Below are 17,296 nucleotides of genomic sequence, written 5' to 3' on the forward strand. Positions count from 1 at the left end.
TTAGGATGTTTACTTGCTGAATGTTCAGCCTCCCCAATTACTTCACAGCCATGCAGGTCAAACTGGTGGAATCCTTCCCCCACCCCTTCCAAACTTTCTCGAATGTCTTCCCCCTCATGTAAAAACATGGTCCTGTGAATGGACAAATCATTTCCTTTGAGGATTCTACCAGTTTGACCTGCATGGTTGTGAAGTAATTGGGTTCATGGTTCTTCAGTCCCTCACTCTACGTAAGTATTTGGTGCCCTCTCACAGCCTTCCCTTAAGAAAAATGTCATTATTGTGCATTAAACTATCTGTTTGGGATGCTGTGTCAATATTCTTGCTCAGCTGGTTGCAAGAACTACATCTAGTTAATGTGTATCTGATATTCTTGGCTCCAAGACATGTATTTTAAATCCTCCAGGAATGACAGTATTGATTCATAGGTTCATAAGTGATAGGAGCATAATTAGGCCATTCGGCTCATCACGTCTACTCCACCATTCAATCATGACTGGTCTATCTTACCCTATCTTCCCCCTTCCTTCTCCCCATAACCCCTGACACCTGTACTAATCAAGAATCTATCTATCTCTGCCTTCAAAATATCCATTGACGGCCTCCACAGCCTTCTGTGGCAATGAATTCAACAGATTCATCACCTCTGATTAAAGAAATTCATCCTGATCTCCTTCATAAAGGAACGTCCTTTAATTCTGAGGCTATGACCTCACTAGTGGAAACATCCTCTCCACATCCATTCCACATCCATTCTATCCAGGCCTTGATGTTATAAAAGCTGGTGATCCCGGTCATAGGTTCATCAGTTCTTTTCTAATGTTAACTTCTCAACTTCAAAGGTGGTCAACCTGGAAGGAGGTGCTCAGAGGATCTTGAAGAGAGCTGATTGGTTAATTTTAATGGTCACATGAAAATGGCCTCGAGTATTGTCACAAAAATACAACTGCAAATTATTTTGACTCACAGATGAATTGCTTCATGCGAAACAACAGCATTAGATATTTACCTACATTTGGCCAGAGTATGTGACAGAATTTACATTTGTGTGTTTCAGGATGTGTTCTGGAAAAATAATTAATAATGGAAAGCTTGAAAAACGCAGTGGACATTAGTTATAGTATAGAATTTATTTCCCACTGGGGAAACTTGCATATTTATCTCATTTAGAATACTCCAAACTTTTTTGCATTCCAATACATTCCAGATCATGAAGCCCATGGGCTGTGAATGTAAAGATAGTCATTGAGTTCATCATCACCATTATCTGCATTGGATGTGTTGCATCACATTGCATGTTGCATTGTCTTTCCTCCAATGTTTTGTTTATTTGATGTTTTGGCCCATTCTCTTTCCACATTTCACCTCTCTGCTGCAACCCAGATCCTCGCTACTATAGATGACGGTGGACACTGGTAGAATGGGGGGGGGGGGGGGGGTGGAGTCTTTCCTGCATCCTCAAGATCCGCTGTGGGAGCACCCGCCCCTGCAAGGAAAGGGATGATGGTTTGCGGGATGATCGGAATGGAAGTGACGGCTGCAATAAGCCCTTGTGGGACTGTTAAAATGGCGGCAAAATGATAACTCTTCCATATGGATTCAGTGGGCTGTTCTGTATGTTCTCTACTAACCGGGGTCTGCGCTTATCAATGGTGAGCTCTTGCTGAACTGCATGCAAAAAAACTTTTTCACTTTTGGTCTCCTAATCTGAGGAAAGACATTCTTGCCATAGAGGGAGTACAGAGAAGGTTCACCAGACTGATTCCTGGGATGGCAGGACTTTCATATGAAGAAAGACTGGATAGACTCGGCTTGTACTCGCTAGAATTTAGAAGATTGAGGGCGGATCTTATAGAAACTTACAAAATTCTTAAGGGGTTGGACAGGCTAGATGCAGGAAGATTGTTCCCGATGTTGGGGAAGTCCAGAACAAGGGGTCACAGTTTAAGGATAAGGGGGAAGTCTTTTAGGACCGAGATGCGAAAAACATTTTTCACACAGAGAGCGGTGCATCTGTGGAACTCTCTGCCACAGAAGGTAGTTGAGGCCAGTTCATTGGGTATATTTAAGAGGGAGTTAGATGTGGTCCTTGTGGCTAAAGGGATCAGGGGGTATGGAGAGAAGGCAGGTACAGAATACTGAGTTGGATAATCAGCCATGATCATATTGAATGGCGGTGCAGACTCGAAGTGCCGAATAGCCTACTCCTGCACCTATTTTCTATGTTTCTATGTACCTCGGTATAGAAACCATTGAAACCATCACTACCCTCCCCACCTCACCAAACAATCGATGCTCACAACTTTGGTTCCTCTGTTCAAAGTGAATATTGTTCCTCCCCTTTCACATTTGAGTTCAAGTCACACCTTCCCACTTGCAAATTTTATGCTGCCAGTTGTTTGCCACTTCGTCATGATTTCATATATATTCCGTGTAAAAGAGTTTAAGAAAAGGGAGAGACAAAACGAGATATGTCTAAATTAATTCAAATTTAATACATGCAATCAATGCAGTTCAGAAGACAAAAAAAAATTAAACTGGTTGTTAAGTAGCTAAGTAGTTGAATAATATAGAGAGGAAACCATGCTCAAACCTCATTGTGCTTTAGTCAGACCACTTCTGGTCCCCAGGACAAAGAAGTTAGCCATTCAAGTACTGAAGGCAGGTCATGGCAACATAACACTGATACCAGTGCATGTACAGCAGTATATAATTCCTGCCTGTCTGGACCCTTATCATGATTCCTGAAGCCATACAAATCCTCCACCTTGCCAAATTAAAACTCAATTCCCCCAGGAAAGAAAAAAATATATATAAACAGGATATAAAAACAGCTGGTTTTGCCACAGCATTTAATATGCTTAAGTGTGAAAATGAAACTAAATGCCAAGTGTAAGAAGGAAATATAATTTTCAATTATCTTGAGTGCTGAAAGTTCCTGGTAATTTTCTTTTATCTTTTAATTTCAATAAATACTCTTGGATCAAACCAAACTGACCATCTAACCAGCTTGGCATGCGGCTAATTAAAAATGAAACAATGCATGGATTGAGAATGTACCTCAGGCTGCAGCTTACTCGGCTGATCCAATTCTGCATCATTCCTCGCTGTGAAGCAGTACTGATTGAAAATCAAACAGAAACAGAAGGGGGTTTCATGTCAGCTGCTTTTCAGACACAGCAGCATCAAATCAGGGAGGCTGGGGTGCAGTCAACTCTTCATCTTGGTGACAGATGTTTTATAATAGAATGACAGAGTCCAGGATACTCAAGCTGTCCATAAAGCACCATGCTACAACTGACTGTACACAATTTTATACCGAAGCATTACAATTATCATCGGCTCTTCTCCTCCCTCTCTCACATACACATAATCATACACAAAAACTAATTTCCGATGGTAACAAATAACAGTACAGGGTTTCGGAGATAGGAGCAGGGAGATTGATTTTTATTTTGTAACGGGTCAAGACATCAATAACCAAGAGCTTGCCTCTTCCACTGAGCCAGGAATGCACAGAAAAGGGATACCTAGCTTTGCCGTGAATTAATTGATGAGGATTGATTGCCCCAATTAGTGCGCAATTCTCTTAATGCTACATTATGTGGCTTCAAGGACAATAGAAAGTCAATCAGACAGACGGTGGGCTTTAATTTCATCCCACATTTTGTAAGCTGATGTGCTCCAATGCCTCAGATAGTCAGATAATATCAGATTCTTGCCATGCCCATTCATTCACAATCACAGGCAGCATTTGAAAGTCTACTATTGCAGATTGGGATGCAAGCAGAAGCCTCCCGGGCAATGCTGATGACAGAAACTGTATCACAGTGACGGACTGAAGTAGCCAATTCTGCAATCACCAACCGTCAACCATCACTGACCGACCGGAAAGACGTGATATACAAGATGGCCGGACACGAGGAAGAAAAATTGCAGATTGGGCTTTAAGTTTTAAATGTAAGTTGCAACATAAGAGCAGGACGTCTGTGTAGCCATTCTAGTGCAATGTTTGTCAGATGCACGTGGTGGAAATATGCCAGGCTTCCTATGACCTTATGTGAAATAAGGCATGGCAGCATAATCCTCAGCTAGACAACCTATTTGGTCACAAGTTGCCACCAACCCTCAGGCCATCTTCTCACACGTGTGGCAGAAGTTGAGTGGAACTTTCTCTGAGTCAACAGAGCAGACATTTGCCCTGTCAGCCATCTTGGACAGGACAGGTAGTCCTGACATTTACTCCATGTTTAGCATATGCAAATACATTTCCAGACAGTTGTAAAGGTCTGCCTCTATGTTCTCCTCGTTGCTGCCTTGCCGAGTAAAGGAATACAGCCATGCAATGGTATCCTCCCGAAGTCTGCCTCAGAATCTGCAGCCATCATACCGGAGGCCAGATATGGGCTGTTCAGACACCTCGCTCTCCGGACTTTATTGGCTTTATCTTGCACTAAATGTTATTCATGTTATTCCCTTTACCATGTATCTGTACACTCTGGATGCCTCAATTATAATCATGTATTGTCTTTCCGCTGACAGGTTAGCATGCAACAAAAGCTTTTCACTGTACCTCGGTACACGTGATAATAAACTAAATTCAACTGTACGTACACTGATTTTTACCTACGACGTGCTCATCCTTAGTCAGGAGCACCTGCTTTCATTAGCTGCCCATATCATATCAGCCTGCGTACGCTTGCTCTCAATCCTTCATTTCATTGAACATAAACCCTAAGACTACCCATAATGAAACTAATGGATTATATACTGTATCTAGGTATGAATGAATAACATGAAATTTTATTACTACAACCTTGAAAAGTGCTTTAAAAATGTAAGGGAGAATTTGCAAAAAGTCATAATACCGTAATTCAGGTCAAGCCCATATACACATAACCATCACAGCCACCAACCTCTTGAGGACAGAATTCAAGCATTTTCTGGTACAGGTACTTTCAGTGAAGATAATTTTTCTCTAAAATGGTTATGCCCAAGGTATATGTAATGTGAGAGCACCCGCTCTGAACCTGTCACTGGCTGACAGGCCGGGAGAGGGCAATCCCGAACATCACTGGTAACAGCTGGGTCCAGTTAGCTGACATTGGTTTGGTTGCCTGAACCTCGTCAGCCTGCATCATATAAAACCCAGGAATTGTAATCAAAGGAGAAAGTGAAAAATGGTGCCTATCCATGTACTGCGGAGATGTTGCCTGTCCAGGTCCTGCAAAGATGTTGCTGATCCATGTCAATAGACAATAGACAATAGACAATAGGTGCAGGAGTAGGCCATTTGGCCCTTCAAGCCAGCACCGCCATTCAATGTGATCATGGCTGATCATCCCCAATCAGTACCCCGTTCCTGCCTTCTCCCCATATCCCCTGACTCCGCTATTTTTAAGAGCCCTATCTAGCTCTCCCTTGAAAGCATCCAGAGAACCGGCCTCCACCGCCCTCTGAGGCAGAGAATTCCACAAACTCGCCACTCTCTGTGAGAAAAAGTGTTTCCTCGTCTCTGTTCTAAATGGCTTACTCCTTATTCTTAAACTGTGGCCCCTGGTTCTGGACTCCCCCAACATCGGGAACATGTTTCCTGCCTCTAGCGTGTCCAAGCCCTTAACAATCTTATATGTTTCAAATGAGATCCCCTCTTATCCTTCTAAACTCCAGAGTGTACAAGCCCAGCCGCTCCATTCTCCAGCATATGACAGTCTCGCCATCCTGGGAATTAACCTTGTAAACCTACGCTGCACTCCCTCAATAGCAAGAATGTCCTTCCTCAAATTAGGGGACCAAAACTGCACACAATACTCCAGGTGTGGTCTCACTAGAGCTCTGCACAACTGCAGATGTCCTGCAGGGACGTTGTCTGTCCAGGTCCTGCAGAGATGTTGCCTATCCATGTCATGCAAAGATGTTGCCTGACCGACTGACTTACTCCAACATTTTGAGTTTTACACAATGTAAACATTGCTAAGCTGCAATAAATATATTCCTGATGCTCGTACTATCCTCAAGAGATTTATACTGTCAGAAGTTACCAACAACAAACCACCTCCAAAGGCACAACACCCCATTATAAATGCACTAATGTGAAACTGCAATTACATAATAATCTGAGTTAAGCTATTTAATGTGTAATGAAAGAGAAATTATTTTGCTTTCTCAAATAATTAAATTGAAACTAAATTGAAAAGTTGCATGAATCCAAGAGACTTGGAGCCCTCAGGGATGAATGGTCTCCTCTGTACTATAATATTCCATGATTCCATGATTTGACAAAGTATTTTGCAGAATTTCTATCTAAACTTCCCAGTGAGAATAAACCTAAGCTGTTACCAGTGATGATGTGGATTGTTCACCAACCCCATGATGTTACCTTCCACTTAAGTATTAACTCCATTGACAGACGCAAAGTATAGAATAGCTCAGTAGTCCTGACTGCAGTTTAAAGAAGGGTCCCACCCTGGATCAACAATTCTCCATGTTCTGCAGAGATGCTGCTTGACCCACTGAGTTACTCGAGAACTTTGTGTCCTTTCGTGTAAATCATCTGCAAATCCTTATTTCTACATATCAACTTCATGGATTACAAAACATTTCCAACCTAGAATAGAGTTAAATTGTAATTAAAAAGAAACTGCAAGTGCTGATTCATACTAAAGATAGACACAAAATGCAGGAATAACTCAGTGGGTCAGGTTTTTTTCTCCTGAGATGTTGCCTGACCTGCTGAGTTACTCCAGCATTTTGTGTCTATCTTGAATAGAGTTATCCTTCCTCTCCCTACATACACACCATGTCTTTCTACTTGTGGTCCGTTTCTACCTGTTTTTCTACATGCACTCTGTCACCCTCCCACACATAAAAAGATTCATCACCGAAAAGGGCACCCATCCATCCAAGTGAGGCATCGATCAGCAGCCAACCAAGATCCATTTTTATACATGCTTCTTTCATCAACGCAGTTTCATAAAACAACACTCAGAATGGAACAATCGTCTGGAAATCTAGGAAAACAACTCTCTTAAAACTGCTTTTACTGACTCAGATACACGATGTGCTTTCGTGTAATTAATTCCTGAAACAAAAGGAAATATGAGAAGTAAATCTGATATTCCATTGTTGCTAAGTAATGTGGAATAACACAAAATAGCCAATGTCCGTATGATTTTCAACCTGTACTAGCAAAAAAAAACATCAACCCTGTTAATTACCAAATTAAACATTATGTATGATGCAATTCTGGGAGCTGTTTTACTAGTTATATGGCATTGTATTTTTTGTGGAATTAGATGGTCACCCAGTAGAAAATATTTAATTTAAATTGATAGCACAACTCACTGAAAAGTCAAGAACTCTGTGGTGAGCAATGCAACATAAAGGCACTGCTAGTATTGACCACTGAACATACACCGTGGAAATGAAGTTCTGTCCTCATACTATGGACATTGTCCATCATGTTGTCACTACCATTGTGCAGAACAGCACTGAGTTGAAACAAATCTAACAGCTCAAAATCGAGCAACCCTGATATATTGATGGGGCAAAAATACTTTCCATAACAATGTGTGACCTCCAAGAGGTCACCTCCTAGCCCACCATATTCTTCACGCTCATTTGCCACCAGATCACGTGACCTACCCCAGTTCAATGAGGGAATGGGACAAGGATTTCTAAATATTCGTACCAAACTTGTGATGCTACATCAGTGGACAACATTTGGAAAGAGCATGTTTTAGGCAGAGGTAAATGATCACATAATCTGCATCTCATATCAAACCTATGTGTTTAACTTTCTGCTTTAGAGATACAACGTGGAAACATGCCTTTCAATCCACACCGACCAACGATCGTACCGTACATTAGCACTCTCCTACACACTATGAACAATTTCCAATATTACCAAAGCCAATTAACCTCCAAACCAGTATGTCTTTGGAGTGCGGGAGGAAATCCGGAACAAACCCATGTGGTCACAGGGAGAACGTACAAACTCTGTACAGACAGCACTGGTAGTCAGGATCGAATTCAAGTCTCTGGCGCTGTAAGGCAGCAACTCTACCGCTGCACCACCTTCCTGCCATAATTTAGCCTTATTGAGCTGCGAAAGGAGATAGCGGAGTCTGCATGAACATCCCCATTCTCCTCGTGTTACAGGTCACTGAGTGAGTGTGAAAGACAGCCCACCTTGTCCTTTCCTACATTTTTGTCCATTCTTACTAATTCCATTTGCCTGCATTAGATCCATACAATTCAATGACTTGCCGAATCAAGTACCTGTTTAAATGTCTATTAATTTGAGTGATTGCATCTGATTTCACCACCTCCTCTGACATTGTTCCAGACATGAGTCGCACTCTGTAAAAAAACTTTCCCTTTAATCCCTTTTAAAACTCCTACCACTCACCTTAAACTTCTGCTCTTTTGTTTTTTATATCCCAGCCAAGATGAAAGAATGTTGTTTATCTCCGCATCTTATAGTTTTACACACCACTGTCAAGTCACCCCTCAGTCTTCGCTCCAGCCTATCCAATCTCTTCCTACAACTGAAGTCCTCCCTATCAGGCAACAACCAAGTGAATCTCCACTTCACTCTCTGCCTTCCTATTGTGTGATGACCAGAACTGCACACAGTACTACAAGTCTCCTCTAAACAGTGTTTTGGAACTTTGCAACTTAATCTTCCAACATTTATATTCTGTGCCACAACCTATGAAAACAAGCATCATACTTTACCACTCTATCTACTGGTGTTGTCACTTTAAGGGAGCTATGGATTGAATCGCAAGCATCCTTTGTTTATCAATATCCCTTAGTGCTGTACATTTCACTGTATATGTCCTACCCAGATTTGACTTTCAACTGTGGCTATTCCATCCTCTTCAGTTTTGACCAAAGGGCACTGAGCTGAATTGTCAACTCAGGCTCTCTCAGCACTCTTGCTGCCTGGGATTCGGAGTATTTCAAAGCAAATTGAACAGGACTGGGTGTGGGATGGGTTCCTGTTGTCAAAGCCTGGCTCTTCCGTACAAGTTGTATGCATGGTATTTGCTGCGCCTTTGAAATCAATTGGTTATTGTTGCTTTACCTCAGCTTTGCATGCTGATTGACTACATAATCTACCTATTCTGTAAAGAATCAGCAAATGAAGACAACACCAGATCCTCCACCCTTCCCAATATGATGGTCACACCATAAACCTGTGTCACACTATGCAGTCAGGCTTTCTAATTTATGGCTGTTTGTCAGGTTATAATCCATAAAAAAAATAGCTCGGATTTTGTGTGGATGCCATGTAGCCAAGTTGTACAGATCTTGTTGCTGTTTTCTCTGGCTGCTAAAAGAAACTAAATCACCATAATGAAATGAAAAGCAAACATTCACCAGAGTAATTATCACTTAATGATCATCAAATAGTGCCCTGCCTGATGGAACACTGCCAGGCTTCAAGTAGCTCCGTACCCCAATGTTTAATAAACTGAGATTCTTCATTCATAGTAAAGAGATTAATCAATTGTATCTTAGACATGAGGCAGCTCGGTTTGGCGAGAGGAGTTATATTTTACAATCATTCATTGTCAACAGTTAGAGGGCCTGTTGCATGAGAAATTGTTCTGTGCTAGTGTAACCCAGAATGAATTTATTGATAATTTCCATTTTTCTCTTCAAATTCACATTGCGTAAAACTGGCTGTCAGTTTCCCATTTCTATATTTTAATAACCATCGAAAGTTCTACATGTAACAATCTGAGGAAAGTTTAATCCAATTCTCAGCAGATGGAGAAAAGCACATAAATTTACCAGAAAGACAGCTTCACTTATGATGCCTTTGTATGAGAACACCACACATAACTTTTGGCAGCAATATAGACATTTGAATGTGGTCTGAATTACAAGCAAAATAAAGGCAGGTACTTGTTTTGGTTAACAGTCAGGTCTTATTTAGAGGTGATATTAGCAGTTTTTAGTTGATGGTGTTATGGTCTAACTAATCTCAGAATGGTAAAGAGTTTACTGGCATATCTGGATACATCATTCTGATGAGACTGAAGTTCAGGTGGACTTTGGGAATGGTTCTAGAGAGACACTCACTGAACAAATGGCAACACAGGAGACCACATGCAGAAATCATGAGCAAAACACAGAATATTGAATGCTCTTGGCAGGTCAGGCAGTATCTGTGACGATTTCACTGAGATCCTCCAGCAGTCTATTTTCGGAACAATTTGTAAACCTGGATAAGGCAGTCCCGAAACCCACATAAGATGCAAGGCAGAAACGCCAAATTTATTATCCATCACTTACAGTGCCCTCCATAATGTTTGGGACTAACACCCATCATTTATTTATTTGCCTCTGTACTTCCCAATTTGAGATTTGTAATAGAATAAATCACATGTGGTTACAATGCACATTGTCAGATTGTTATACATTTTGGTAGAAATTACAGCAGTGTTTATACATATTCCCCCCCCCCCCCCCCCCATTTCAGGGCACTATAATGTTTGGGACACAGCAATGTCATGTAAATGAAAGTGGTATGTTTAGTATTTTATTGCATATCCTTTGCATGCAATGACTGCTTGAAGTCTGCGATTCATGGACATTACCAGTTGCTGCGTGTCTTCTCTGGTGATGGTCTTCCAGGCCTGTATTGCAGCCATCTTTGGCTTATGCTTATTTTGGGGGCTAGTCACTTTCAGTTTTCTCGTCCGTATATAAAAGACATGCTCAATTGAGTTCAGATCGGGTGATTGACTTGGCCACTCAAGAATTGATCATTAGCTTTGAAAAACTCCTTTGTTGCTTTAGCAGTATGCTTGGGGTCATTGTCTTGCTGTAGAATGAACCACAAGAGGGGAGAGGCTAAAAACAGGCAAGCCTGAAAATCAGTGACTGATTGATTTGACGAAGGTTTTACATACGAGGAGGGGAATAGATGGCAGGAAGCTGTCAGACAGGGGAAGTGGAGAATGGGTGGGTGCCTCAGACAGCTGAAAATACTGTCACCAATATTGCAATCAAAAATATATATATATATATTTATTTATTTTTTATTTATATTTTTATTAGAAGCAGTGTACAAAAGTATAAACCGCGGCATATGACATAATACATTTATTGTACAGCTTCCATTTTTGATTTTAACAAAGATGAAATAGAAAAAGAGAGAAAGAGTAAGAAAGAAAGAAAGTGAGAAAGAGAGTGAATATGTAAGAATAGAACCCCTAAACTACCAAATGAATGTAATCAAAGAGTGAATGAGTACAAACTTTAAAAAAAAAAAAAAAAAGACAAAAAGGAAAAAAAGGAAAAAAAAAAGTGTTGATATACCTGCTTCATTTCTCACCACACCCATCACCTAGTCCGTAATTCGGTTTAATTCCGAAGTTGTGTTGCAACATACTATCCTTGTAATGAATCAATGAAAGGAGACCATATCTTTGAAAATTGCTCTGATTTTTGTTTTATCTATAATAGATGGCTTGAACGACGGGTTATTAGCTATTGGTGAAAGAAGAGATAGATTTCTTAGTTTAAAAGTAGATTTCACTTGTCTCCAAATTCGTAAAGTGCTATGAATAATCGGATGTTTCTCATGTATTGTGTTCTTCAACTTTATTGGTGAGAGAAGAATCGCGCCCATATTAAAAGGCAAACAATCCTCTCTCTCCATTAATAACCAGTCTACCTGTTGGCATGCGATAACCAACCAGTAAATTACATTTTTGATATTCGCTGCCTAATAGTCGTATAAGAAATTGGGGAGCACCAACCCGCCCATTTCTTTGGGTTTAAATAGGTGTCGTTTGTGAATTCTATGTGATTTATAATCCCAAATAAAGTTTGTAATCCGGGAATCAAGATTTAAAAAGATAGATATATCGATATTGATTGAAATAAATAGTGAATTTGTGGGAGGAAAATCATTTTTATGGCATTTATTCTGCCTATTAGAGACATCGGAAGTGTTTTCCAGAATTGAATAAGAGTGTTTAATTTAGTAACTAGAGGCGGAAAGTTTGCATTGAATAAAGAATTATATTTTCTGGCTACTTGGATACCCAGATATTTAAATTTTCTGTAGCAATTCTTTTTTTTTTTTTTTAATATTTTTTTATTGGAGATAGGTACATAACATATTTACATCATTACAGTCTTACATTTTTAAATTGATAATATTGTCAATTATTATTACATTGTCTCCAATACATTTTGCCTTTTTTTTTTTTAAACTAGATAGAACTAAAGAGATAGATGAAGTAAAGAAAGAAAAGAAAGAGAAGAAAAACAAAAACAAAAAAAAAAAAAAAAAAAAAAAAAAAAAAAAAAAAAAAGAAAAAGATAGTTAAAGAAGAATGGAAAAATTTATTAAAATAAAAAAGACTTCATTCGAGATATATTCGTACATTTCAGAGTATAGTATTTCATCCATTCTTTAGCCCGCGTGCTAGTCAGGTTCCTGTGCTGAACCATTCTGACCCTTTAAATAATCAATAAAAGGAGACCATGTTCCAACGAATAATTCCTGTTTGTCCAACAGGGAAAATCTGATTCTTTCCACGTTTAAGGTCTCCGTCATTTCTATAATCCACATTTTGATTGTGGGGGCCGTAGGGCCTTTCCAAAATTTTAGAATTAATTTTTTTCCTGTTATTAAACTATAATCAATAAAGTTTCTTTGTGTTGTTCTAAGTGTTTGATTTAATTCTAATATTCCGAGTATTATTAATTTTGGATCTGGGTCCAATTGTGTGCTGGTTACTTTAGATATTATACTAAAAATATTTACCCAGAATTTTTTAATTTTTATACAGTTTGCAAACATATGAGATAATGTAGCTTCTAAATGTTGACATTTATCACATATAGGTGAGATATGTTGAAAATTTTTATGTAGTTTTGTTTTTGAATAATGTAACCTATGTATTACTTTAAATTGTATTAGAGAATGTCTATCGTTTAGTGAACACTGATGTATGTGTTGCAAACTTTCTTCCCAAGTATCTTTCGGGAGGAAAATCATTTTTATGGCATTTATTCTGCCTATTAGAGACATCGGAAGTGTTTTCCAGAATTGAATAAGAGTGTTTAATTTAGTAACTAGAGGCGGAAAGTTTGCATTGAATAAAGAATTATATTTTCTGGCTACTTGGATACCCAGATATTTAAATTTTCTGTAGCAATTCTAAAAGGGAATTTTAAATGGTGTGTCGGCTCTTGCGGTTTTATTGCCATAATTTCACTTTTGTTCCAGTTTATTCTATATCCTGAGAAGGAACTGATTTGCTCTATAAGATTTAATATATTTGGAATACTAACTTGAGAATTGGTGATGTATAATAATACATCATCTGCATCTAATGATATTTTATTATTGGAATGTTTAGTATTATAGCCGTGAATGTTCGGATGTATTCTTATACTTTCCGCTAAGGGGTCAATTGCAAGGGCAAATAACAGGGGTGATAATGCACAACCCTGTCTATTGCCCCTGGATAGTTGAAATTTCAGAGAACGTATGTGGTTGGTCAGTATTCTGGCAGATGGCCTATGATATAGTAATTTTATCCATGAAATAAAATTCTCTCCCATCTGAAATTTTTGCAGTACAGGTGCACAACCTTTTATCCGAAGATCCAAATAACGAAAACCTCCGAATAGCGGCCATTTTTTCGGTCCTTGAAGAAAGGTCCTTGAAAACGTTCACCGAGGGCGGCCTGCAGAGGTGACAGCGGAACCTCCGGTCGGTCCTCGAAGAAAGGGGAACTAAACCCCCATTCATAAAAGAGAAGATGAGGGTATATTGCGCGGGAGGGTTAATAATTGACAATATGCTGCTGCCTGTCCGCTGAGTTAAAAAGTTCCCACGGTAGACTCACGATACACAGTCTTTCGTGAGTCTTGCGTGGGAACTTTTTAACTCAGTGGGGCAGGCAGCAGCAGATTGTCGCTCGCTTCAGTATCACCCCACCTACACCCCTCTGCTTCCCGGCCATGTGTGTGACCCCTTCCCTCCCCTCTCCAGCTCCCCGCTCATTGCACCGGCGCGGGGGCTTTGCACTGTCTTCAGGTCGGCGTTTGCAGCAGGTTAGTGACAGTCACCGGAGACGTCAGGACCAATTGGACACCGACCACCAGGCCCACTGCAAGCACGGAGATCCCAGAGACCCACAGCCAGCAGCAGCCCAGCCCAGCCCCACTCCAACTACAGAGGAACCTGGGTTGCGGATGACGGGGCGCAGCTCGGGGCGTCGTAGGGGCCCATCGGGGAGCGGCCACTCAAAGCCACGCCGGGAGATGTAGGGCCCTGCCCCGGTCTTGATGTTGGAGCCCCCGGCGGGCGCTAGCAAGTCCGCGGCAATTTACAGCCGCGCCGGGCGTTGTAAGGCCCCCCTCCAGGTCACTCTCAACCTCTATGATCTTTGCTCTTTGCCGCTGCCGGTGCCCCGCAAAGCAGTCTCCCACCGGAGACCCGCGAGCTCCCGGTGTCACCATCCACCAGAGTCGGGTCGCAGCAGCTCGCCCCCGCAGCTCTCCACGCTCCGAAGCTGGCTAGCTCCACGGAGGTAGGTCCGTAGGTCCACAGCTCCCACCGCCGCCCACCGACCCCCAGGCCCACTGCAAGCACGGAGATCCCAGAGACCCACAGCCAGCAGCAACTCCAGCCCAGCCCCGCTCCAACTCCAGAGGAACACGTAGGGGCAGAAGCTGATGGTGTGCAAGGTACGTCTTGTTCTTGGGGTGGCGGATGAGGGGGCGCAGCTCGGGCTGTGGGCGAACTGCCACTTGTCGCTGTAGCGGCCAAAGATCATAGAGGAGCTCCTCTATGATCTTTGGTAGCGGCCCATCGGGGAGCGGATTCCTCTGGAGTTGGAGGGGGAGGGGGGTATTGTGCTGTTTGATCGCCCCCTGCTATCCCAGGGACAGGGAGACACAGCGGCTTTTTAGACTGGTGGGCAATCACTTCCAAAGTTCTGCCCACACAGTCAGTACACCTCTCCTACACTGTATTTCATACAAACATTTATTCTGCAAGAAAAAACGACATTGAAGACTCAAACTCGCGATCGAGTAACTGCCAGGATCAAGGCGCAAACTCGCGACCTTGCGGATATGAGCCGAGCACCCTACCACTGAGCCAGCCATTAAAATCTACGCTAAAAAAATTCCATTCCGAAGACCGACAAATTCTGAATTACGAAAAGTGTCTGGTCCCAAGGCTTTCGGATAAAAGGTTGTGCACCTGTACTGTGAAAAGGTATTTCCATTCTACTTGGTCAAATGCTTTTTCTGCATCTAATGAAATAATTGATGTCTTCTTCTTCAAGTTTGTGTGAGTACATTATATTAAAAAGACGACCCAAATTATTAAATTAATGTCTCTTAGGTATGAACCTCGTTTGATCCGAATGTATTAATTTATTAACGTATTTACTTAATCTTCTTGCCAAAGTTTTCGCTAATATTTTCTGATCTGTATTTAGCAGGGCAATTGCTCTATATGAACCGGGATCTTCTAGATCTTTATCTTTTTTGGGTATAAGTGTGATAGTTGATTCAGCTAGTGTTTGTGGTAATGTCTGTCCTTTAAATGCATATGTATAAAGCTTGTGTAAACGTGGTGAAATTACCTTGTGAAATCTTTTATAAAATTCATTATTGAATCCGTCTGGTCCCGGTGTTTTTTCGTTCTTCAGTAAATTTATTGTCTCTTCTATTTCTTTGATTGAAACCTGTGCTCCTAATTCCTCTTGTTCCAACGTGTTAAGTGTTGGGAGATTACAGTTGTCCAGAAAGTTTGTAATTTTACTGCTTTCTGTTGATGTTTTGGATGTATATACATTTTGATAAAATTGGGCCAATCTTTCGTTAATGTCTTTGGGCAGCATTAACAATTCACCTTTGTCTAATTTAATTTTTAGAATAGTCTGATCCTTTTCAACTTTTTTCAGCTGACGTGCTAACAGTTTGTGTGGCTTATCGCCAAATTCAAAATTTCCTGTTTTGTAATTTGAAATAATCTATTAACTCTTGCAGATAAAATTTGGTTTAGTTTAAATTTCAATATTGCTATCTTGTTGTGCTTATCTATAGTTGGATCTTTCGCGTTTTCTAAATCAAGTTGTGTAATCTGTTCTTCTAGTTGCAATTGTTCCGTCCTATTCTTTTTATTTTGAAAAGCTTGGTATGAAATAATAGAACCTCTAATAAACGCCTTAAAAGATTCCCATAATAGGGAGGGTGAGATATCTGGGGTATCATTGGTCTCAAAGAAAAGTTCCATCATTGTTTTTAATATTTGCAACCATCCGGATTGTTTAGTATTTGAGGATTAAACCTCCAAAATTATTTTTTATTGAACATTCCTTCTAGTTTTAAGTAGAAGGTTAACGGAGAATGATCCGAGATTACACTATTATGGTATTTAGGGTTAGTTGTAAAGGGGATTAATTTCGTGTCCACTAGGAAATAGTCAATACATGTATATGTTTTATGTACTGATGAATAAAAGGAGTATTCTCTTCTGGCAGGGTTTGCAATCCTCCATACATCTGTTATATTTGTATTTTTTATGTATGTATTTAAAAGTTCACTGGATTTTGATTTTATATTAAGTCTCTTTTGTTGGGCAGATTTAACAAGGTATTGATCCAGAACGCAATTGAAATTTTCCCCGATTATCACGTTTTGATGATTGAACTCAGAGATTATATTCAGGATTTTATTAAAGAATTGTGGGTTATCAAAATTAGGAGCATAAATATTTACCATAGTGAGTGGGGTAGAGTGTATCTCTCCAGAGACTATAACATACCTCCCCTCTTTGTCTGCGATGGTATTTTTATGTTTAAATGGTATGCCTTTACGAATTATAATTGCGGTACCCCTGGATTTAGAGAGATAGGAGGAGTGATATGTTTGACCGATCCAATTTGCCTTCAGCCTGGTCTGAGCTTGAACTTTCAGATGTGTTTCCTGTAGAAATATTATATCGACATTGAGTGATTTTAATTGGGCAAGAATCTTACCCCTTTTAATTGGCTCATTAGCACCCCTTATATTCCAGCTACAAAACGTAATTCCTCCAATTTTCTTGTGAGGGTCGTCTTGCATTGTAAGTTACATTGGTTCCTTTATTTCAGATGGTGCAACACAATACCTCAAGCTTCTGGGTGTTGGGTGGGTGCTCCCAGCTGCTGAACTCTGTAGGTATATCCCATGAAAATGTACCATAAAAAGAAAAATCAAAAAAAGTGCTAAATAACATAAATTATATGAAAAAACAGTA

The 17,296-nt window shown here is 40.4% G+C and overlaps 1 protein-coding gene across 4 annotated transcripts in view; it reads right to left on the bottom strand.

The window, feature by feature from the left end:
• The window catches only part of znf385d (zinc finger protein 385D), a 332,806-nt gene that overhangs the window by 133,932 nt on the left and 181,578 nt on the right, over positions 1–17,296 (bottom strand). The gene's annotated exons all lie outside the window — the stretch shown is intronic.

This window comes from Amblyraja radiata, chromosome 2 (assembly GCF_010909765.2).
Source record: "Amblyraja radiata isolate CabotCenter1 chromosome 2, sAmbRad1.1.pri, whole genome shotgun sequence".
Lineage (NCBI taxonomy): Eukaryota > Metazoa > Chordata > Chondrichthyes > Rajiformes > Rajidae > Amblyraja > Amblyraja radiata.